Consider the following 10158-nt stretch of genomic DNA (forward strand, 5'->3'; position numbering starts at 1 on the left):
TATAATTTTTCTTGACAAATTTTCAAAACATGCTGTGGCTTTTTACCTACCCGATAGGAATAATCAAACTATTATTGGCAAAATAAACGAATTTTTATCAATTAAGGGTTCCATTGAAAAGTTTGTGTTTGACAATGAGTTTAATTCCAAAAATGTTAGAGATTTTTTAACTAGAGAAGGAATTGAGTTTCACGTAACTAAACCAAACAGTCATACAGGAAATGCTGATATTGAGAGACTTAATAACACTCTAACAGAACGCATTCGAATATTAAACCTAGAGGAAAAACTCCCAGTTATAACTCAAATGCAGAAGGCCATAAAATTTTATAACAATTCTTTCCATAGTACAATAAAAACTACTCCACAAGAAGTTCAAAATTACAAAGTTGATCACAAATTAATAAAAAATCGAATTGAAAGATCAAAGTTAACCACAATATATAAACAAAACCAAAAACGGGAAAACTATTCAGAGAATCGACTGGAAGGATTTATAAAAAATTACAAAAGTTTGAGGCATAAAGAAGAACCCAAATTTATAAAAAGGAAATTGCAAAATATTCATACATCCAATATTAAAAGGCCAAACAAATTTTCAGGTGGCAACATTCGTACTGGTGATAGCGATATTGGTAACAGGGACTCAAGGGAGATTGCAAGTCAACAAAATATTGGAAGAAACAGGTTACACTCAAATTAAATTAAGAGAAGTGGAAGTAATAAATGAAACAATTACCGTAATACATTTAATAGATTTAACCGAAATAAATATAATAATTTCACAAATAGGATCCAATATTAAAAATTTAGATATTCTCCATAAGGATTTATTACTCAAAGAAATAGAAATACTTAAAGACAAAGTTAAATCAATTACACCTTCGCCAGTGAATTTTAAACAAAAAAGAGGACTTTTAAATATTGTCGGGACAACTCATAAATGGCTATTTGGCACAATGGACGATGATGACCGTCAAGAAATTTTACAGCATTTAAAAGTTACGGACGAAAATAATCACAACGTTATTGAAACAGTTAATAAACAAATTCAGATAAACCTGCACTTTAATGACACTTTAAACCTACTAAAAAATAATATAGAAGAAGACAGAAAAAGAATCCAGGTAGCTTTTAACGAAATTAAAACCAGGAACAGTGAAATTGTAAGATATTTGCTATACTTAGACCAAATGCAAAAAATCAGATACTTGGAAAATAGGCTTAATCAAATTCAAGATAACATATCAGCGGCTAGGCATAAGATTTTACACCCTAGTATATTGACGGCCAATGAAATAGAATGTTACAATATTGATTTTTATAAGCTAAAATTACTAAAATTAGGTATAATGAAATACGAAAAATCTAAGTTAATTATTGCCATTAAAATACCAACAAATTTTATTAAAACCTATGTAAAAGCTATAGTGCCAATACCCAACAAAGAGTTCATGGAAATAAATACTGATATTGAACATGTTGTCGAAATAGCAAATAACGTATATTCTTATGAAGAAGAGACAGATTTGAAAAATTTGAAAAAAACTCAAAACTGTGTATATTATCAAAACTGTATGTTAAAGTATAACAACAAATTCGAGATCCTAGCTATGGACGATGAAACTTTAATTGTTAAGAATGCAATAAATGAAACTGTTTTACAAAATTGTGACGACCGAAAAATCACACTTAACAAAAATTATTTAATATCTGTATACAACTGTAAAATAACAATAAAAGAGTACGTTCTTCAAAATAAAATAGAAATTGTAAAAGAGAAATATTACATTCCAGTAAACAACGAAAATAACACGTTTGAAAAAGAAATTAACTTCAAAAAAATTGTATTGGAAAATTTTGAAAATATTAAAGAAATAAAAGAATTAAAATATCACAGAAATGTTTCTTATGCAATAAGCACTTTCTTTTTTGTAAGCATTGTTATAATTATTGTGATATTGTATTTAAGAAAAAATAATAATAAAATTAAGATTGTCAATAAAATTGAAAAAAAATCTGAGGATGTGGAACTGGAAGCCATTAAAGAGAAATACGGCTTAAAAAATAACAAACCATAAGATCCAGGAGAATCTTTTGACAAAGGGGGGAGGAGTTACGTACCATCACTCCACTACCCTATCTATTTATTTCTCTTTTTTGAGTTGTGACAGTATTGTCTGGCATTTAATGAAATTGGAATCATACACCAAACTATTTAAATGCCAAGATACTAAGATTTCACAAATAAAGGTTCCCACCAAAATATTTGCTTAGCATGCAATATTACACCGACACGTTTTTCGCTCAATGCAGTTATGCTCTCAATAAGCATAAGGTACTGCATAAAGTGAGCGCAAAACAGGTGTCATTAGAATTAAGGAAATTGTAAAAAGTTAGTCTGTAGATTCACAGCAACCAAGAAGGTTGAATTTGTTTAAAGAATAAAACCGTGAAAAATAAAAATTAAATTTAGTGTTTCAATTTAAGTCCAAAGACTTAAAATACATTAGAAAATAAAAATTAAATTTAGTGTTTCAATTTAAGTCCAAAGACTTAAAATACTTTAGTGGCGCAGTCATTGGAAATATTCCCGAAGGAATATTTAAAGAACAATAAAGTGAATGCAACGAAGTGAAATTTTTGACCAAAATAGAGGTGTAATAAAGGCGAACCAACACGACGTGGAAGAACTACTGGAGATCATCCGCAGACAAGAAGCGGAGTTACAACTGCAGCAGCAACGGTTAATACAACAGCAGCAACAACAACAAACACAACAGTAACAACAGCAAACACAACAGCAACAACAACAAACACAACACCAACAACAGGAGTTTAATTTTAATATGACCGCCAAGGATGTCATCGACTAATTTCGACGCTTGAAGCCCCTTTCAGAAAATCAAAACGCAAGGGCCTTTATCAATGCTGTAGAATCAAATCTTACGTTATGCGGAACAAATCTAAGCCTTATTCAGTTTTGTTTGAGAATTGTGGCCGATGAGAAGATTGATGGCAATGCTGGCCGGCGTGTAAGAGAACTAGAAAGCGGGGCTTCGTGGGAGGAAATGAAGGGGAAAATTCAACAAGAATGCAGCCCAAAGACGACCTACGGAGAAGTCTTCAACGTGTGCCGGACAATTAAGGTAAGAAATTTAAGAGAACTATTTAATATTTTTGAAAATTCCAAATTTCATATTAATGATATATACTTGTCTGACCCATTAAAACCTGGTATCTACCGACCAGAAAATGTAGACAGGGACCTGGTAGACATATTATTAGAAAAAATTGACGGACCAATTAGGGCTCATTTAAGTGAAAATGCGACTTTGAATGAGATAATTACAAAATATACCAAATTGAAACTATTAGATGACACAAGGGCCATTGCATTTAACCATAGAGTTAATATACAAAGTGAACGAAAAACAAACAACAATTGGCAATCATTAAAGCCAAGTAATAGTTTTCATAGCAATAATTGGAATTCTAATAATTGTTTTCAAAACACAAATTGGCAAAAATCTAAGCCAAATAATAACTTCCAAAATGGCAACTTTAAACCGAATAGTAGCATTCAAACCCGAAATTTCAACTGGCAGAATTCAGACCCTTACCACAGATCACAATACAGATTAATCAATAATTTTCCAGTTGAAAATTACAGCAGAAATTCAACACAGCAATTAAATTCCAGTAAATTATTTCAGTACAATCAACCAAATTCTTCTCAAACTAGAAAATCTTATCATAGTAGGCAACAACGTCAAACTAATGCGTATCAACAAGAACCAGAGCCAATGGATATTGGTAATTTAAAAGAAGAGGAGGACGTAAATTTTTATATGACGGCTTCTCCACAAAATTACCCATAATATTAGTAACAATTGGAAATTGTAAAATTAGATGTCTCATAGACACCGGATCAGAAACAAGCATAATTAAACCTAATGTCCTTGGGAATACTTTTCCCACTCAACAACTCAATTCACCCCTTTTTTACAGAACCATAAACGGAATAAATCAAGTGACACACAAATTAGTTACCCCAATACCTAGAGAATTTAATATCTCAGGTACCTTCTCTTGGAAGGTTATTGATTTCCATAGCAAAATTTATTCAGCAATAATAGGTCAAAATTTTCTCATCGCTCTTAAAGCTAAGATTGATGTAGAGAATAAATTTATTACTATACTATGTAGATAAACATATACCGTTTAGAAATTACAATCCATACAATAGTGTAGAAATTTGCTCACTTGAACACAGCGACCTAGAAAAATTGAATCTGAGACATCTAAATTCGGAAGAAACCCAATTGATAACGAAGTTATTGCACAGTTTCAAGGATTTATTTTATAAAGAGGGTGATAAGCTTTCTGCAACCCATGAAATTAAACATGAAATAATTACATCAACTGATAGAGCTGTATATTCAAAAATTTATAGGTACCCCCAAATTCACGAAGAAGAAATAAAAAAACAAATCAAAGAAATGTTAGAGCAAAACTTAATTAAGGAAAGCAATTCACCTTATAATAGTCCTTTATGGGTAGTGCCAAAGAAGATCGACAATTCTGGCATCCAAAAATGGCGAATTGTTGTAGATTATCGGAAGCTAAATGAAATTACTGTTAATGATAAATTTCCAATTCCCAATATGGAAGGAATTCTTGATAAATTGGGCAAAGCTCCATACTTCTCTTCTATTGATCTTGCCAAAGGTTTTCATCAAATTGTTGTAGATGAAAGTGACAGAAAAAAAACTGCCTTTTCTACACCTTTTGGCCATTACGAATTCATAAGAATGCCATTTGGGCTTAAAAATGCCCCTTCGACTGTCCAGCGACTTATGAATTCAGTCCTTCGTCAGTATATAAATAAAATTTGTGTTGTCTATTTAGACGACATCTTAATATTCAGTACTTCTTTATCTATACTAATATTATAAAGAGGAAAACTTTGTTTGTTTGTTTGTTTGTTTGTTTGTTTGTAACGAATAGGCTCAAAAACTACTTGACCGATTTTAAAAATTCTTTCACCATTCGAAAACTACATTATCCACGAGTAACATGGATTACATTTTATTTTGGAAAAAATAGGGTTCCGTAAGATATTTGGATTTTTCGGACACAAACTGAAAAAAATCTTATATATAAAATAAAGTCAACTTTTTGTGTGTGTTCGCTAACCGGCCGTGTCTGCACCGAATTAAACCAAACTTACACACATTGTTAAGAAGGTATTGAAGATGGTTTCCGTATAGTTTGGATACCTATTGGTGGATAGGGCTCGAGATATAGGTCAAAACGTGGACCCGGGTAACTTTCGGATGTGTATGTACAATATGGGTATCAAATTGAAGCTGTTGGTGAATGCTTTAGTCCAGAGTATTTTTCATGCCGCTCCGTGACTGGGGTCTCGAGATATAGGTCGAAACGTGGACCCGGGTAACCTTTGGTTGTGTATGTACAATATGGGTATCAAATGAAAGCTGTTGATAAGTGCTTTAATACGAGGTAATTTTCATACCTATTGATGACTAGGGTCTGGAAATATATGCCAAAACGTGGACCCGCCGTGTCTTTGCACCGAATTAAACCAAACTTCCACACATTGTTAAGGAGGTATTGAATATGGTTTCCGTATAGTTTGGATACCTATTGGTAGATAGGGTCTCGAGATATAGGTCAAAACGTGGACCCGGGTAACCTTCGGATGTGTATGTACAATATGGGTATCAAATGGAAGCTGTTGGTGAATGCTTTAGTTCAGAGTATTTCCATCCGCTCCGTGACTAGGGTCTCGAGATAGAGACCAAAGCGTGGACCCTAGAATGTGTTTGTACAATATGGATATCAAATGAAAGCTGTTGATAAGTGCTTTAATACGGGGTAATTTTCATACCTATTGATGACTAGGGTCTCGAAATATATGCCAAAACGTGGACCCGCCGTGTCTTTGAACCGAATTAAACCAAACTTCCACACATTGTTAAGTAGGTATTGAAGATGATTTCCGTATAGTTTGAATACCTATTGGTGGATAGGGTCTCGAGATATAGGTTAAAACGTGGACCCGGGTAACCTTCGGATGTGTATGTACAATATGGGTATCAAACGGAAGCTGTTGGTGAATGCTTTAGTTCAGAGTATTTTTCATGCCGCTCCGTGACTGGGGTCTCGAGATAGAGACCAAAACGTGGAGCCTAGAATGTGTTTGTACAATATGGATATCAAATTGAAGCTGTTGGTGAATGCCTTAGTACAGAGTATTTTTCATGCCGCTACGTGACTGGGATCTCGAGATATAGGTCAAAACGTGGACCCGGGTAACCTTCGGATGTGTATGTACAATATGGGTATCAAATGGAAGCTGTTGGTGAATGCTTTAGTTCAGAGTATTTCCATCCGCTCCGTGACTAGGGTCTCGAGATAGAGACCAAAACGTGGACCCTAGAATGTGTTTGTACAATATGCATATCAAATGAAAGCTGTTGATAAGTGCTTTAATACGGGGTAATTTTCATACCTATTGATGACTAGGGTCTCGAAATATATGCCAAAACGTGCACCCGCCGTGTCTTTGAACCGAATTAAACCAAACTTACGCACATTGTTAAGTAAGTATTGTAAATGGGTTTCGTAAAGTTTGGTTGTAATTCGGAGCACTGGCAACGAGTACAGCGTTCTTTTGAACCAGCCATAATGTCGCTTACTGTTTTAACGCTTGGGGCGAAACTGAACTGTCAAATTGACAGTGTGAGTTACAATGTGTCAATATTTCTTTCTTTCTGCCATAAGGAAAAAACGTAAGTGCAATATGTAAAAATTGTTTGTGAATTTTTTTGGAGTGGATTTTGGAACAGTGAATAATTTCTTACGAAATTTGAGAATTTAATGTGAAATCCGAATGAAATTATGTGTTCGTGGAAAAAACTATTTTTTTCGTTTTTTTTTTTTTGAAAAATATAAATGGATAATGGTTAAAAAAGCTCCAATGCTTAATAAAACATATAAATTGAAACGAAAAATTAATGGATTATCAGGAAAAAAGACGATTGATTTTCAATTTATATTTTATATTTACTCAAAAACAAATAGAAAGACAAAAAATATTGGTTATGCCAAAGCGCTTGAATAAAGAAATAAATAATATGAAAACCATATATTTTCTGTTCCAAACCATATCTATTCTATTTTAGTGTGCCCAGCGAAGGGGGCCGGGTTTGCTAGTCAGAACATATACAAAATATTACAAAAATATTTCAAACTTTGAAAATAGCAGGACTTAAAATTCAAATTGATAAATGTAGCTTCTTAAAGAAGGAAACCGAATTTTTAGGTCATATACTTACACCTAAAGGTGTTAAGCCAAATCCAGCTAAGGTCGAAGTAATTCAAAAATTGAAGCTTCCGACAACACAAAAGCAGATTAAATCATTTCTAGGAATAACAGGTTTCTACCGAAAATTTATAAAAGACTATTCTAAAGTAGCTTACCCCATGATCGCAAATTTAAAGAAAAATGCTAAAATCAATATAAGAGACCCAAATTATATTATAGCTTTTGAAAAACTAAAGGATATAATAACAAATCCGCCTATTTTAAAATATCCAAATTTTAATAAGCGCTTTAAGCTTATCACTGACGCCAGCAATTTTGCTATTGGTGCGGTTTTGACCCAAGAACACTAAATAATCACGAAAAAAATTATTCCACTATTGAAAAAGAGCTATTGGCAATAGTGTGGGGAGTCAAATACTATAGACCTTATCTTTTTGGAAGAGAATTTGATCTCCAAACCGATCATCAACCACTAAAGTGGTTGCAAGTCAAAAACTCGGGTAAAGATATAAGCCCGAGATTACAGAGATGGCTAGTTCAATTAGGGGAATACGACGCAAAAATTGATTACATTGCTGGCAAAGAGAATAAATTAGCAGACTTTCTCAGCCGCATTAATTGCGAAAAGTGTGAGATAAACGCGTTAGATTCTGATGATTTGGGAATCACTCTTAACGAAACTTTTATAATAAAAAATCTAAATGCTGAAGAAGCAGCAAATCAATCTGATATATCTCTAGAAGTTCATTCCAACCATTCCCTTGAAACCGTACATTCTCAGGCAGAGAATTGCAATTATCATATTTCTATTTTAGATACCATAGTAAATAGGTTCAAAAACCAACTGATTTTAGTAAATAACAAGGAAGTTGAGGTCATGGAAATTTTCAAAAACAAAAGAATCTTTATCGATAAACAAGATATTGACTCTGACAATGTAACTAATATAGTCCGAAGAAATTTTGATAAAGGAAAAGTGGCGATATTTTACCAAATTAATGACCATGAATACAACAAATTACAGCAAATTTTAATTAACAATTTCTTAAGTAGTGAACGGTTATCATTTGTAAGATGTAGCTTTTTAGCACAGGACATCCAGGATGAAAGCGAGTTAAGAAAGCAAATATCTCTGTTTCATAAGTACGAAACTGGGCATTCTGGAATATTAGTAACTTACGAGGGCATGAAGCACAAGGTTTATCATCCTCAATTAAAAATAAAAATACATGAAATTATAAATAACTGTGACATATGCTCTGGGGGAAAATATGATAGAAATCCAATTAAAAATAAATTCCATTTAACCGAGACTCCTACTTCTACTAATAAAATTGTTCATGTCGATACTTATGTTAATAGTAAACACTCTTTTATAATTTTTCTTGACAAATTTTCAAAACATGCTGTGGCTTTTTACCTACCCGATAGGAATAATCAAACTATTATTGGCAAAATAAACGAATTTTTATCAATTAAGGGTTCCATTGAAAAGTTTGTGTTTGACAATGAGTTTAATTCCAAAAATGTTAGAGATTTTTTAACTAGAGAAGGAATTGAGTTTCACGTAACTAAACCAAACAGTCATACAGGAAATGCTGATATTGAGAGACTTAATAACACTCTAACAGAACGCATTCGAATATTAAACCTAGAGGAAAAACTCCCAGTTATAACTCAAATGCAGAAGGCCATAAAATTTTATAACAATTCTTTCCATAGTACAATAAAAACTACTCCACAAGAAGTTCAAAATTACAAAGTTGATCACAAATTAATAAAAAATCGAATTGAAAGATCAAAGTTAACCACAATATATAAACAAAACCAAAAACGGGAAAACTATTCAGAGAATCGACTGGAAGGATTTATAAAAAATTACAAAAGTTTGAGGCATAAAGAAGAACCCAAATTTATAAAAAGGAAATTGCAAAATATTCATACATCCAATATTAAAAGGCCAAACAAATTTTCAGGTGGCAACATTCGTACTGGTGATAGCGATATTGGTAACAGGGACTCAAGGGAGATTGCAAGTCAACAAAATATTGGAAGAAACAGGTTACACTCAAATTAAATTAAGAGAAGTGGAAGTAATAAATGAAACAATTACCGTAATACATTTAATAGATTTAACCGAAATAAATATAATAATTTCACAAATAGGATCCAATATTAAAAATTTAGATATTCTCCATAAGGATTTATTACTCAAAGAAATAGAAATACTTAAAGACAAAGTTAAATCAATTACACCTTCGCCAGTGAATTTTAAACAAAAAAGAGGACTTTTAAATATTGTCGGGACAACTCATAAATGGCTATTTGGCACAATAGACGATGATGACCGTCAAGAAATTTTACAGCATTTAAAAGTTACGGACGAAAATAATCACAACGTTATTGAAACAGTTAATAAACAAATTCAGATAAACCTGCACTTTAATGACACTTTAAACCTACTAAAAAATAATATAGAAGAAGACAGAAAAAGAATCCAGGTAGCTTTTAACGAAATTAAAACCAGGAACAGTGAAATTGTAAGATATTTGCTATACTTAGACCAAATGCAAAAAATCAGATACTTGGAAAATAGGCTTAAACAAATTCAAGATAACATATCAGCGGCTAGGCATAAGATTTTACACCCTAGTATATTGACGGCCAATGAAATAGAATGTTACAATATTGATTTTTATAAGCTAAAATTACTAAAATTAGGTATAATGAAATACGAAAAATCTAAGTTAATTATTGCCATTAAAATACCAACAAATTTTATTAAAACCTATGTAAAAGCTATA

The sequence above is a fragment of the Anastrepha obliqua genome, chromosome 6, assembly GCF_027943255.1.
Source record: "Anastrepha obliqua isolate idAnaObli1 chromosome 6, idAnaObli1_1.0, whole genome shotgun sequence".
Taxonomy (NCBI): Eukaryota; Metazoa; Arthropoda; class Insecta; order Diptera; family Tephritidae; genus Anastrepha; species Anastrepha obliqua.